Source organism: Triturus cristatus, chromosome 3_1, assembly GCF_964204655.1.
Source record: "Triturus cristatus chromosome 3_1, aTriCri1.1, whole genome shotgun sequence".
Lineage (NCBI taxonomy): Eukaryota > Metazoa > Chordata > Amphibia > Caudata > Salamandridae > Triturus > Triturus cristatus.
Window position 1 is genome coordinate 633,192,963 of NC_140583.1, and position 15,890 is coordinate 633,208,852.

Sequence of the window (15,890 nt, forward strand, 5' to 3'; positions counted from 1 at the left end):
CTAATGTACAGGCATTCTGTGACACAATAACTAACAGACTTGCAATTTGTGGCACAGTAACTAACAGACTTGCAATTTGTGGCACACTAACTAGTGGACTTGCTTTTTTTTTTTTTTTAATTATTTATTGAGAGTTCGTACCAGTAAATACATATTCCTAAATGGATACATAAATACATAAAATAGAAGCATAGCATTATACCGTCATGCGAAACAGAAACAGAAAGAGTGATAAACAGTGATAAACAATACGAGATCAATTGACATGTTAGATATCTACACAGCCAGTAAGTCATTCATTTGTAGTTAATTTTGCTGTCCTCCATGTAGCCACTGGGGCCCAAAGTCGCTTGCCCACATCCCTTAGCTTTGCTCCCTTTAAATCATATAATGCTTCCTCAATATTATGTATGCCCAACATTCTGCACAACCACATTTGAAAAGTTGGGGCTTCTGTATCCTTCCAGGCTGCGCTAATTAGAATCCTAAGGACTGCTACAGAGATGAAAACTAAAGCTTCAGCCTCGATACTTATATTTAGTTTCACGTCGCAGCCAATTATTATCAGGGTCGGGGATAGGTTAATTTTGACATCAAGTAGCCCCTCTAAAAACCGTATTATTTCAATTTTGATAGATTTTAATTTTTCACAGCCATAGAACATGTGTATAAGATCTGCTGTACCATTTCCACATCTGGGGCAATTGCTATCTGTCGCTTTCCCCCACGAAAATAATTTTTCGGGCGTATAGTATAAATTAAATAAGGTTTTGTAATGTTGGGCTCTGAGATTCGAGGAGCGCAAGAACCTCTTATCCATAGCTAACGCCTTATCAACGTCTATTTCGGGATCTCCCAATTTTTTGGACCATGCAGCTTCAATTTTCCCAATATCATCTATTGATGCATCGTTAAATATTTTATATATATCTCTAATTCTATGGCCCCCTGACTTCAAATACTCAATTAATTCGTATTTCTCTTTCATAGTGATACGTGGCCTAATTGATTTAATTCTATTTACAATCTGCATGTATTTGAACTCTTGATAGCCTCGTAGTGAATAGTGTTGTGTAAGTTCTTCGAGTGTTCTGCACTGATCACCAATCATTATTTGCCCCAACTCCACTATACCATGACTCTCCCAATGACGCCACGTTCCATCCCTACTAAAATTTGGAAAAAGTGTTGAGTTCCAAAGTGGTGTGCGATGATGGATGGTAGGTATATCTAGAGCTTTTTTAACAGTTTTCCAAATATACCATACACCCTCAAGCGTCTTGTATCCAATTTCCTTGTAATAACTCCTCTGAGTTCTCCTTAATAAAAGCCCTACGGCTTCACCTCCTACCAATAGCTGAAAAATTGATGGTATCGCCGCCTGTCTGAGGGTTGGCCCCCCGGATGGAGTAGAATAGCCATGTCTGTGAGGAGACATGCAAGATGGTAGCTCTTAATATCTGGCAGTCCCAACCCACCTCTATCTTGTGGTAATGACATATATCTATTTGACCGCCTTATTTTGCCGTATTGCCATAAAAATTTCATAAAAATGGCCTCAATCTTCCTAATAATTTTCTCATCAATTTTAAATGGGATTGACCTTAATTTGTAAAGCACCTTAGGAAACATTGTCATTTTTATAACGTTAGCCCTCCCTATCAGTGACAGCTGTAATGAGTCCATTCTTTTTAGGTCTGTTTCCATAGATTTCAAAAGAGGGGTGTAATTATCGTCAATTATTTTACCTGGTTCTGCATTTATTGTTATACCCAGGTAAGCTACAGATCCTACATATCTTCCATCCACCTTGGCTATTTTTTTTTAACATAATACCTGAGTTTTATCAGCATTTAGTCGGTAGCCAGAAACATCTCCAAACTGACCGGTTATGTTAACTACCTCCCTCATAGCTAGCTCTGGATCTTTTGTAATGACTGCTAAATCATCCGCATAAGCGAGAATTTTAGTATGAAACCCATTTGATATTACTGGTTTAATAATCGCACTATTCATTAATTGTGTAATTAAAGGATCTATCTAGAGCGCGAACAAGATTGGAGAGCATGGGCAGCCCCGTCTCGTACCCCTTGTTATATTGATCCTATCTGATCTTTTCCCCATTGATTGAATTCTAGCCGTAGGTGATGAATACATAGCCTGAATAGCTTGACAAAATCTAGGGCCAAATCCCCTTGCCTCCATAACCTTCCATAAAAAACTCCATCTAACGCGATCAAATGCCTTCTCTGCATCGAGGAGGATCATTGCGACCCTCTCCCCCCTAGCAGCACCGATGTCAAATAAGGTAATCGCTCTCCTAATATGGTTTGTGGTTCCTCTTCCTGGGATAAATCCATGCTGCCAGGGGGAGACCAAGGACGCAATAATCCTTCCCATACGAGTGGCCATGATTTTGGCATATAGCTTGTTATCACTGTTAATCAATGATATTGGTCTGTGGTCTTTGGTTTCCCTTTTTTGTGAAAGATTACTATATTGGTTTCTTGCCAAGACTCAGGTATTATTCCGGTATTCATAACACCATTGAATAGATCTAAGAGCAGTGGTGTTGTTTCCTCCCTTAGACTTTTATATAGCTCTAACGGTATGGCATCTGGGCCCGCCGCCTTTCCGCTTGCAAGATCTTGCAGAGCTTCCAATACCTCCGTCAATGTGATATCTTGTTCCAGTAATTCGATCTGGCCTAATTTTAGCTTACTACCCATGTCTAACCATCTTATATTTGGGTGCCCTCCAACCGCTTCCTCCTGATATAGTTCTTGGTAAAATTTCCTAAACCCCTCCAAAATTTCACCAGGCTTGTCGTATATTTGGCCCTGATATTCAATTTGTGTCACAATGTTTTTACTTGCAACCTGCCTGATTCGCAAGGCAAGAGCTCTACCTGCTTGCTCACCAGTTTCATAAAGGCATGATCTCTGTGCCTGGTAGTATGCTGCCGCCTTTCTTGCTAATTGTTTCTGGATCTCAGCTTTTAAGGAGTTTACTTTATGTAGGCTCTCAACAGATTGATCACCTGTAATTAAATCTTGTCTATGTTGTGTCTCTGCCTCACTCAATTTTCCCATCAATGCTTCCCTTTCCCTATTAACCTTTTTCCATACGTTGGTGGTATAGCTTATGGTCTCTCCTCTTATTCCTGCCTTGAAGCTATCCCACACCACTCCCCTTGATGCACTATACCTATTAGCATCAAAAAAGGACTGGGACCATATTTTCATATGAGCGATGTAGTCGACATCCGCCAATAACTTTTTATCAAATGTCCAAGGTCTAGGAACCTTGTATGATCTATTGATGACCATATTTAAGACTAAGGGGTTGTGATCTGACATAATTTTGGGAAGCTTGTTTATTTGAACACTCTTAAGTAAGGTAGTCGAGACCATAAAATAATCCAATTTCGAATATTTATTAAAAGGATGTGAATAATAAGTAAACCCTGGATCTCCGGTCAGTAAATTTCCCCAGACATCGTATAAGCCATGTGACTGCATCATTGACATGATTGCTCTAAACACCCTTGGCTTCCTGCCTATGTATGCACTACCATCCGTAAAATTCGCAGAGATGTTAAAGTCTCCACATAGTACTATGTTGGTATGCCAATCAATTAATTAATTTTCAATGTGGCTAAAAACTTGTGGCTCGTCTGTGTTGGATCCATATACTGTACAAATAGTGAAACCTAAATTCATTTCGCATATTGCCCATCTTCCTAGTGAGTCCGCCTTACACCTTTTGGCCCCCCCTAACCCCACTTTGCCAATTATGGCCACACCTCTTATCATAGAAGTCTGGGATGTACATGACAACAATTCATAGCCTTTAAAATTCAACCAGTGTTTTTTGCTCCAAGGTAAGTGGGTCTCTTGTAGACATATTAAATCTAAGTTTATCATATTTAAATATTGTTCAAGCTTCCCCCTCTTTTTCCAATCATTTAATCCTCCTATGTTAAGAGATCCAATCCTTAGCTTCGGCATTACCAATTTTTAAATACTTCCATAACATCAACCTGTCCGGATACCTGAATTCATAATAAGAACCCATCCTTTGTTTCAAATTTCCTCCTTCATTCGAAATCCCTTTAACAGTACGAACTCTCTTCGGTTTTTTATTTTCTCCCCCCAGATCCACCACCCAACCCCCTTTCCCCCCCTCCCCTCCCCCCCCCTCTTACCGCCCCCCTTCCTGCCACCCTTTGAGGCATCCTGGGTTTAGACTCACCCAGCTGTTGATGGCCGTGTGTTCCACACGCTTGGACCTACTACCTGGCCTGATGCTATATGATCATACTGAGTGTCAACCTTATATCAAATAATAGTAGTTAATAGTTTGTCGGCACTAAATGTCTTCTTCTGTTCAGTTACCATTGTTTTGTTTCATTCTTGCTTCAACCTCCTTAAGATAGACCTCCGCCTGAATCTCACTTGTGAAGCTCCTCGTTGTGCCTTTATATGTTATTTTTAATCGTGCCGGATTTTGCAGGTAACTAACTAGTGGACTTGCATTGTGTAACTAATGGGCAGGTATTCTGTGCCACAGTAATTAATGGACAGGCATTCTGTGGCACAGTGACTAATGGACAGGCATTCTGTGGCACAGTAACTAATGGACTGGCATTCTGTGGCACAGTAACTAATGGACTGGCATTCTGTGGCACAGTAACTAATAGGCAGGTATTCTGTGGCAGAGTAACTAATAGACTTGCATTCTGTGACACAGTAACTAATGGGCAGGCATTCTGTGACACAGTAACTAACGGACAGGCATTCTGTGGCACAGTAAGTAATGGACATGCATTCTGTGGCACAGTAACTAATGGGCAAGCACTATGTGGCACAGTAACTAATGGACAGCCATTCTGTGGCACAGTAACTAATGGGCAGGCATTCTGTGGCACAGTACCTAATCGACAGCCATTCTGTGGCACAGTAACTAATGGGCAGGCATTCTGTGTTACAGTAACTAATGGACAGCCATTCTGTGGCACAGTAACTAATGGACAGGCATTCTGTGGCACAGTAACTAATGGACAACCATTCTGTAGCACAGTGACAGATGAACAAACATCCAATGCACAGAAACTGATTAGCACACATTCTGTGCACAATGATAGACGTTATTTATGCAACAAATACAATGATAAGCACAACATTTGTAGTACAATAATAACTGACAGAAAGCATTAAGTGGGAAGCAGGCACACAGTGAGCAGTAACTAGCACAAAAGCACTGTGCACATGGTGAATTGTATGCATATTCTCAGGGGACAGTTACTGCACATGTAATAAAGATTTTAATACTAGGTTATTAAAGATATGGGGGCACCATGTTGTTTTCTCGGCACAGTAACTGATGAATATTGCAGTGGCACTGACATTCTAGCAGGCATAGTCTGTGGCACAGTATTATGATTGTCGCTATAACTCCTGACACATAACGTATCAGTGATGTTTCTCTGAGCACATATGTTCTGAAGAGAAATGACCAACAAACTCTTTTACATAAACATGGTTTCTCCAATGGCATAAACCATGCTCCCATTGTTTATAATGAGCCAGGACTGTTACACCAAAGCCTTTTCTGCTGCAGAGATTCCTCCTTTAGGGACTACATCATTTAAAGGACTTACCTTCCACCATCTCCAAGACTCGTGGCTTTATACCCAACACATTGAAGAACCTTACATCAATTTGCTTTTTCAGATGTGCAATAAAGTCTAGACTGATACTAAGGAGTTGGAAGCCTCTTGCGTCACACTGAGAGGATAACTGTATCCTCTCGACTTCAGCATACTTAGAGAGGGCTTGATACAAATTTGGGGATAAATAATTCAAATGTGATAGTAGGTGGCCCTTCTCATAGATTACAGAAACACCCAAATTATTCTCTTAACTTCCACCTCAGTTGGTTATTGCGTTTATGCATACATAATTTTGCCAAGATGTGCTCGATGGTCCCTCCTTTTCCTTATCAGAGCTATGTTTTAACTTCAACCTGTTAGATGTATATCAATTTTTCACCACATTTTTAAAAATATTATTCTAAAAGAAAAAAACAGACATGGATATATGTTTGGAGTGATAAGCCCTCCAACTTCCACCTCCACAAAAAATTGTAACGCTCTTTGCAGGAGCTATGACTTGGGTGAAATGACATTATCAGTGGCGGCTGGTGGTCTTTGAAAGGGATGTATGAAGGAACCATGTATGCCATTACAACGCATGCCGTTACAATGCGAGTACCGTTACCATGCATGATTTCACCACAAAAACTTTTACCACGCATATGACTTTACAACACATGCCTTTACCACAAAAATGTAGGCATATTAAAGGTAAATATAAACACTTTTTGTGTATATATAAAGGGTTTATCATACCTTTATAACACATACATTTCCATGGTAAAGGCATGCATAGTAAAGGCATTTGCTTAATAGTAAAGGCATTTGCTATACCCACAACCCCTCCACCCATACCCATCCTAACCACCCAAAAACTCATATCCACCCTAAACCCATATCCACCCTCAAATTAGCCTTGCCACCCAAAAACCCATACCCACCCTAAACCCTAAAATTACCCGGCTGGTGGCCTTTGAAAGGGATGTATGACGGAACTACGCATGCCATTACACAGCATGCCGTGACAACGCGGCTGTTACAATGCGAGTGCCGTTGCCATGCATGTTTTTACCACAAAAACCTTTGCCACACATATGCCTTTACTACGCATGCTTTTACAACAAAGTATTTTACAAGTACTTGAAATACTTGAAATTGATTGATTGATATAGACCTCATCCGAGAGCCACAATATGTTATAATATTATATACAGATACAAGTAAATAAATATAAACCCTTTATGTGTATATATAAAAGGTTTATACTTACCTGTATAACACTTACATTTCCATGGTAAAGGCATATGAGAGGTAATGCGGAGTGTTTTGGTGGAGGACTTTATGAGTAATGCAGGCGGTTTTTTGTAGGCAGATCTTCCTTCGAGTCGGGAGTCATTTAAGAGATTTGAGAGCTGGGGATATATGATCGAAGCGTTTGTAGTCCGTGATGAGCCTGGCAGCAAGGTTGAGCACAGCTTTGATTGGAGCTAGGTGTACCTTGGGGATTCCATTAAGGATGGCATTACCATAATCAATACGTGACAGAACAAGCGACTGAACTTCGAGTTTGAAATCATCGGTGGATATGAATGGTTTGATTTTCTTGAGGTGACGGAGAGTGCGTTTTTGATGTGAACATTAAGGGTTAGGGTGTTGTCGATAGTGATGCCAAGAGATTTGACGGAGTTGGACAATTGAGTGCATTGAGGTCAGGGATCCATGATTGAATGGGTAGAGGGTTATTTTTTGGGGAGAAGAGAATGATTTCGGTTTTGTTAGGGTTGAGTTTGAGATGATTGGAATGGAACCAGGTTTGGACCTTGGTAAGGGTGTTGTTCAGGTGTAAGATGTCAGCATGAGTTTTAATCTTATAATAGAGTTGGGTGTCATCGGCGTAGAGGTGGTAATTTATTCCTGCTTGGTTAAGAATGAGGGTGAGGGGTTCCATAAAGAGGTTAAAGAGGGGGGGAGAGAGAATAGATCCTTGGGGGACTCCAAGGGAGACAGGAGTGGGGGTAGAGAGACAGTTTTGAATTTTGATTTGCTGAGTACGGTGTTGTAGATAAGAGATGAACCATTTGTAGGCGGTGCCATTAAGGCCGAAACGGGTCCTAAGCACATTAAGTAGGGCTGAATGGTTGACTGTATCGAATGCTGCGGAGAGATCAAGAAGTATAAGAAGGCAGGTCTCGCCATTGTCAAGTGATTGATGGATGTCATCTATGACATTGAGCATTGCCGTTTCGGTGCTGCAGCCTTTTCTGAAGCCAGATTGAAAGGGGTCGAGAAGGTTGAAATTTTCTATGTGTTTGTCTAGTTGTAGTAGGACACATTTTTAAGTACCTTTGAGAGAAGGGGGAGGTTAGTGATGGGGCGGAGATTATTTAGGTCATTGGGGTCAGCATTGGGGTTTTTGATTATGGGCGAGATTTGACCAAGCTGAAGGGAGGAGGGGACACAGCCGGTGGAGAGAGAGGTGTTGATGATTTTGGTCCAGAATGGGGTGATGTTGTGCTTAAGGGCAGAGACAAGGTTGGAGGGTATTGGGTCTTTTGTGTGGGAGGATGGTTTTAGATTGCCAATTATATTGAGGACTTCAAGCTCAGTGACGGGGAGAAAGTTGAGCAAGGAGGCATTGTTCTTAGGTTGAGATTTAGGGGAGTTGGTTACTGGAGATGTGGAAGGTGAGAGGCCTGTGGAGTGGTGGGGGGTATAGAAATGGGTGGGTGAGGAGGCTCGCTGGGGAGCGGTAGGATAGAGGGCAGAGGAGAGAGAGTGTCGTCTGGAAGGGGGAATGTGGAGTAGGCATTAGAGGTGAGGACAAGATTGGATTGGAAGTTGGAGGATAGTTGTGCGGGAAGGAAGGATTGGTCAATTTTGGCAATTTTTTCCGAGAAGAAGTGGGCAATTTCATCACATCTGTCTGATGAGGCTGTCATATTAGGAGGTGCGGGGGAAGTTTGGTTTCGGATGATTTTGAAGAGTTCCCTGGGTCTGTTTTTGGCACGTTCAAGTTAAGTGCGGAAGAAGGATGCCTTTTCCTTGAGGATGTGTTTTTTGTAAGTGGATCTAGCATGTCTGAGAAGTGCAAGATGGGAGGGTGAGGGATGGTGTCTCCAGGTTCTTTCCGACAGTATGAGTGCCCGTCTCTCATTATTTATCTCTGTATTAAAACAAGAGTTTGAGGCGGTGTTTCTTTGGTTTTTGAGTTTAGGCGGGGCTAGTTGGTCAAGAATATCTGTAACAGTATTGTTAAATAGTTCAGTGAGCTCATTCGCATTTTGGGAGGGGGGAATGAGAAGTTGAGCTTGGAGTTTCGATTGTAGAACACCTGTGGGGATGCCTTTTAGGTTTCTGGTCAATTTCTTAGGTCTGGTAGTTTTAGGGGCGGGGAGGTTTGCTGAGGTAGCAATGGTGAACAGTATAAGGTGATGGTCGGACCAGTCAGTGGGGATGATATTGGTAAAGGAAGCCAGATCATCGTTGGACAGAATGACGTCAAGTATGGATCCTTTAGTGTGAGTTGGAGATTGGCAGAGTTGTTTGAGTTCGTTGATTTCAAGAAGTGTAGTGAGGAGGGAGATGGTGTGGTCATTGGTATCATTCCAATGGAGGTTGAGATCCCCAAGAAAGAGATTTTTTGAGTTGGATAATGCTGATTGCGCCAGTAGATCAGATAAGTCCTCAATGAAGGGCTGTGGTGGTCCCGGGGGGCGATAGATGTTGTGTAGACGAATTAGGAGGGAGTTTTGAGTTAACAGTTCTGCTTCCAGGTATTCGCATGAGGAGTAGCCTGGGTTAGTGATAAGCGAAATCTGAAGTTCCTTTTTGAAGATGATGGCTAGCCCTCCCCAACTCTGTTAGGTCTGTCTTTTCTAAGAATAGAGTATCCCGGGGGGGGGGGAGAGAAGGTCAAGTATGCTCGTTGAGTGGTCATTTAGCCATGTTTCAGTGAGGAATGCAATATCAACGGATTCACTCAGGATGGTTTCCGAGATTTCCGTGGAGTGTAGGACCGCGGAGCGACAGTTAACTAGCAAGCATTTCAGTGGTGTGGGGTTGGGTATGGAGGGTGGGCAAGAGTGGATCAGCGAAAGTTGGGGTGGTGGTCTGGGGGAAGCGGGGGAGGAGGGGGTTCTATTTGTCCCTATGATAACAGGGATGGGGGCATAAGGGAGTGGAGGGTTGGTGGTTGGCAGATTAGGAAGGTAGGAGTTACAAAGGTCGGCGAGGTCGGACGGAGAGAGATGGTTCGAAGTGCGGAGAGGTCTATGCTTACGGCATCGGAGAGGGAGTGATCTCCAAAGGTTGTGTTTGTTATTGGGGATGTTTGAGGGAGGGAGGATGGTGGTTTTATGGTGAGGGAGGGATCTGGGGCTGTGTACGAAGAAGTCTTTTCTGAGTCGGGCAAATTCAGTAGTTAAATTAGATAGGTCACATTCAATGTTGTGTAGGATCTGGGCAATTGAGGAGAGGGGAGGTATCGGGAGTGTGTGGTCTGAATTATTTGCAGAGGGTGGACTAATGTGTGAGGGGGGAGATGTGGTAGATGGTGTGGGGTGAGCGGTGATGGGGCTGGGAGGAGTGAGGGGTTCGGAAGTTAAAATAGGTAGGACAAGTACAGTGTTGTGTAGGCTCGGGGTATTCCGGGTACAGGGAAGGAATGACGGGGCGTAGGAGGTGGGAGGAGAATGGTCTGGGGATAGGGAGTGGTCGTGATTAGTTGCGGATGGAGGCCTACTGTGTGAGGGGGGAGATAGGGTAGTAGGTATGGAGTGATGGCTGGCGGAGCTGTTAAGTGAGAGTGGAGGGGTTAGGTTATACAAGGGGCAGAAATCTTCAGGTGATGTGGTCAGAGAGGATAAAAGGGCATGAAGCGAGTGAGAAACAAATATATTGGTGGGATGGGGATGTGTAATTATTGAGGGTTAGGGTGAGGGGGTGTGAGGAAGATGGGTGTTTATTGGGGGTTGAGGTGTGGGGTTGGGGGGTTGAGTAGGTATATCCCTAAAATTACCCTTGCCATTGCCACCCAAAAACCCATACACACCTTTGAAATGTTATTTCCTAACTATAACAAACCCAGTAACCGTTGTATTCTTTACTGAATTCAAAGGTTTAAATAAAAACAAAATTTAACTGTAACCTATAACCTTTGCGAGTGGGTGTATAATTGGCTGTATAGGCTGCTGGGTGTGTGAGTGGTTGTATGGGTCTGTGAGTGTGTGTGTATGTGTGTGAGTGGCTGTACGGGTCGTGAGTGGGTGCATGAGTGGTTTTATGGGTTTATAAGTGGCTGTATGGGTTGTGAATGAGTGTGTGAGTGACTGGGTCTGTGAGTAGATGTGAGACTGGCAGAATGGATGAGTGAGTGGGTGTCTGAGTGTCTGTATGGGTGTATCAGTAGCTGTGTATGACTGCACCAGAATGGAACTTCACCTGCCCTTTTATCCAACTAAAGTGCACAGCTTTGCACAAAATGTCTACTCAACTGGAGTACTTTCTACTGGTTAATTAATAAGTGCTACCTTGCTGGATAACGGTCTAGTGCGTATTTCACACTACAGCTGCGTAATGAACCATGAGGAAATGTCTCCAGCTACCTTGTGTGCATTTCAGAAATTTGACTGTTCCTCGTGAGTCTTCATTCAGAAATCTGTGTTAATTTGAATCCTCCTATATTGAAGACAAACAGACTAGAAAGAGGTGCATCTCCACCAAACAAGGGTACTGCCCCTTAGGTATATGAAGCAAGTGTGTCTTTATTTGGTGGACATATCCTCATATTCTTTGGCATCAAGAAGGCGTCACAAAAATCAGCAGGAATCGCGCTGGGGCCTTTTGGTAAGGTATCAATCATCCTGGTAGAAGACCTTTGCATACTACTACGGTGGATGGGGAGGGGCCAAACAGGTGGAGCTTGAGGTGATTTTGCACATTTGAATACTGGTATCCATTTAAAGAAAGAATCATGGACTCTGCTCTCACCAGGAGAGGCCAAGAAAGAACCCACTTGTCACAGTCACTACATATTGCAATCTGAAAGATCAAAGATGCATTCACCTTCATCAAAGATTTCAGATTGTTTTTCAATGGGGAACTGCCGAGAAAATACACTTGCTTTGCCTTTGCCAAGCCCAAGAAGTTAGGATAATTTGTCCTTTACAGAAGAGAAGCTTCAACTGGGCCATCTGCTATGTTTATATTTGTAAGTGCTCCCGGTTGAGGTTTAATTTTAGTAAAATGAGCATCAGGGCCAGAAAAATCTTGTCAAAATTTAATGGGGGTGGGGGGAGAAGCCCCACTCCCAAAGCTGATTTCGTCCCCGTGGACCACATCCATGGGGCCTGGCCTCTTGCTCCTGGGTGCACTGGAACCCAACCAGGGAACCCATTGTACTATGTTGGGGACTGCGGGGCAGCCTCAATGCCCCCATTGCTCACACACACATAGGGAGTAGCAAAAAATACTGCTCCCTGTGTGTGGGAGCAATTCTGTCATCTGTTGGAAACAGATGAAAACTCTGCTCCCAGCGAGTGGGAGCAGTTTTCCTGCTCCCACCCGCTGGGATCAGAGTTACTGTTTGCTCTCGCTTGGTGAGAGCAAACTGCTATCTCCCAAGGGTGGGCACCTCGGGCGATAGTAGGAGCTGGCTCCGGTGGTACCCGGGACCGTAAATGGCAAGGGAGGGGGCATTTCATTTGGTCATGCCTCAGGAAGGTGGTGGCCCCCGGGGCCGAAATCAGCCTGGGGAGTGGGGCTTGTCCCCCCACCCCCATTAAATTTTGACCGGATTTTTCTGGCCCTGATGCTTATTTTACCAAAATTAAACCTCAACCGGGAGCACTTACAAATATAAACATAGCAGGTGCCCCTAACTACCCCCTGAAAACTACCCCCCCTGAAAACTACTGCCCCTAAAAACGAACCCCCTAAAACTAGCCCCCTCTCGCCCCCTAGCCCTACTTACCAAGCTGCGTCCCGGTCCTTCCTCTCCTTCTGATCCTTCCTATAATTCTCACGCCCATCCGGTCTCTGGAACTAGACCGCTGACTGCTTTAACCACGCATATGCGTGGTTCAGGCATATGCTTGGTTATGGCATGTGTGTTGTTAAGGCAAGCGGTGTCCTGCTTGTATGGTAACGGCATGCGTTGCTTAGCCCGCGTGGTTAATGCTGCTTCCCGAATTTGACATGTTGATAATAAAGAGGGTCGAGACCGGTAAGAAAACCAATAGTGGAGAGAAGTGGTACAAAATAGAGGGTTGGTGAGTCAGAGACAAGGATAAGACAAGTATTGCGTGGAGAAGAGGATGGAAAGTAAGAAGATGGAGAGAGGAGTACAGTAAAGAGAATGGTGCGTGGGTAAAGGAGACAGGGCAGACTGTCATAGTAATACGAGGTAGGACTAGGTAACACATGAAATTGACAGAACTTAAGGGAAGGAGGTAAAATGTGAGGCACAGGGTATGGAGAGGAGAGGTAAAACAAGAGGGTAAGAGTGAAGCACAGGGATAACACAGGCGAGAAGCGTGGGAGAGGGCAAAGGGAGAAATGTAAGCAAAGAGGAGACATTGTAGTGAGAAACTGAGAGACATGGTAAATCTCTGCAAGTAATCAATTTACACCACATTAAAATTCTGAATCTGCCGACCCCACTGATGGTTCTCCAGCGACATGCTTGTTTATATTTTCTTGCTTTGCTTGTTATATTAATATGAGAACCCTTTTGAAGCAATGCATTTGTATCTATATTTCCCAAAAAGCTATCGAGAAAAATTTGGGTGAGAAGAGCATCCGAAACGTGAGCTGCACATTTAACTTGGTCTTGGCTGAGAAATTAAGCATAAGCAGCAATCCTAGCACCTGTTGTAAAATGGCAGCATTGAACTGGTATGTGAAATGTCTGCTCTTTTCCAAGGTTGTTTTTTTCGTTTCGAAACAAACATACACCCCCTACCTTTCATAACACATATGTCGCTTGCCCTGGATGTAAAAGAAACAGGGAAGAAAGTGGACATGTTAACTGTCGCTCCACGCATGCCATTCAGCAGTCCCCTGGGATTGGCTCAATGCAAATAATGTTACATATTGAGCTTTTATTTTCCAGAAGGTGAAACTAAATATCAATCCCCATGGCAGTCTCCTGGTTCCTCTCTGTTGGGAGAGCCCTGTGTCTGTACTGTGCCACTGCACACCTGTAAAGAGCGGGACTCATGATCAGGAGACCTCAAAGGGCCGAGGGACCGGGGAGGGCTCATGTTACGCGGCATGTGATTATACACACAGGTGAGATCTGCTGAAGAAGACGGACATGAGGCCCAGCCTGGGACTGGGCTATGCACGGAAATGCCCAGAGGCTGCATTATATCAGCCTGAAGGCGCCGATGGCACCCGCACCTTCACTTACTTGTTCAAAGGTAAGCTCTACGTCGTCGTCATGCCGTCATCTGTAACTGCCGTAGGGCACGTGCGTTTGTGTTGCCCCACCGTGCCTGACTGCCTGACCTCCCCAAGCCGCAGTAAGGCCAGGCACTGATAAATAATGCTTTAGAACTACAAATGTAATCTGCATGACAGATTGCGATGGGAAATGTTTTCTTTAGGGTTAAAATTAGGGAGGGACAGAGCCCCAACACTCTAATGGAGAAACCGCCCCTGGTTATTGATGTTTCGATACCCCACCACTGCACCAGACCCTCCTCTTTAATATCTTTAGATTTACCATTACTGAATTTCACTTTCACTGAATCAGACTGTCGCTGGAACCCACTATAAAGAGGGAACCTTCAATACAAAGAATTGTTCTTTCGTCTAAACTGATTCAAATTCTAGGTTGAACTATGCCAGGGCATGTTGTGCTGACACCAAATGCACCCATGCTCACCTGCAAAGTAACTAAGAGTAATTTTACCACCTACAATGTTTATTCAATTTTTAACCTCCTTTATATAATTTGACTTATCATAATGGTTGGCATGATCAAGAAATAACAACAAACACAAGTGCCACTCAATACAGGAGGATAGCAAACCTTATTAGCAAAGAAACGTCCAAAATCTTCCGCACTGAGTGTGGACAGTGGCCCTGACAGAGAAGGCTTGTAGCTGATAGGAGTCAAATTCAGAGGCTGAGACAAAAGACACTGTTGAGAGCGGTCATCCTCACCTCAGAGATACTGAGGCCGAATTTTATTGATGAACGGGTTTATTCATCCATACCATCTAGTACCTCCAAACGCCTTAGGCCAGGGTGTGTTTTCCTCCATCATGGAGTCAAGTAAAGGTCAATGTCTGATCCTATTCCATGGCAGCTAGATCTCTTTTCAGGTCAGTTTCCTTGTGTAGCCCTACCTGAGGTGTCACTGAATTAAGAAGCTGTAAGGCCTTGTTACTTCAAGTCTACATTCAGTTCAGGTACCAGGGGGAGCCGAGGCACTGGGCTGCTGTTTCAGGAGATTTTTAACATTCATTCAACGTTTAGTTCACAGCGGGTCTCCGTAGAGGTTGACCCTTGAACTGAATCCAGAAGGCAATCCTCTTGATTTGATTTTAAGTCAGCTCACAGTCTGTTTTTGAATTGTTCTGGGGATGTCCATAAGGGCCGGAGAGTCAGATTACTGCAAGGCTTTCAGGCGAACCATTGATTAGCTGAACAAGCGCCATTTGTATAAATTGCATGTAAATGTCTCTTAAGTGGGCATCCTGCTTATCTGACACAACTATCCTTTCGGTACCAAAGTTGGACATCCATGTGGTAGATCAAAACCTCCTTTGTTGTGTTAATAATACGTTTGTTTTTGTTAGCCATCATTCATGTGAAGGGTGGGAAGCCTCATTGGCCATATTTCAGTGACACAGTATTTCGCACACCTGCAATGCTATGTACAGACCAACAACAGGTTTTTTCACATCTCCACAGCTTGTTTCTATAGGACATTAAGTAATAGATCACAGCCACACACTCGTTTTTCCATCACCGTACCAAGTAAATCACAGACCTACAGCTCACTTTTCAGCCCTGTACTATGTATGTTAGAAGATCTAAAGCTTAATTTTCAAGCAGTGTATTCAGTTATATTAAAACAAACAGCTTGTTCTCCAGCACAGTATCTAGTATAGCAAAGACCCACAGCTTGTTTCTCCAGCACTGTATTATGTATATCAAAAACACATACCTTGGTTCTCCAACACAGTATTTAGCACTGCAAAAACCCATTGCTTGTTTCTCTTGC

The 15,890-nt window shown here is 43.5% G+C and overlaps 1 protein-coding gene across 1 annotated transcript in view; it reads right to left on the reverse strand.

The window, feature by feature from the left end:
- IQCH (IQ motif containing H) overlaps positions 1-15,890 on the reverse strand; it is an 846,786-nt gene that overhangs the window by 376,922 nt on the left and 453,974 nt on the right. The gene's annotated exons all lie outside the window — the stretch shown is intronic.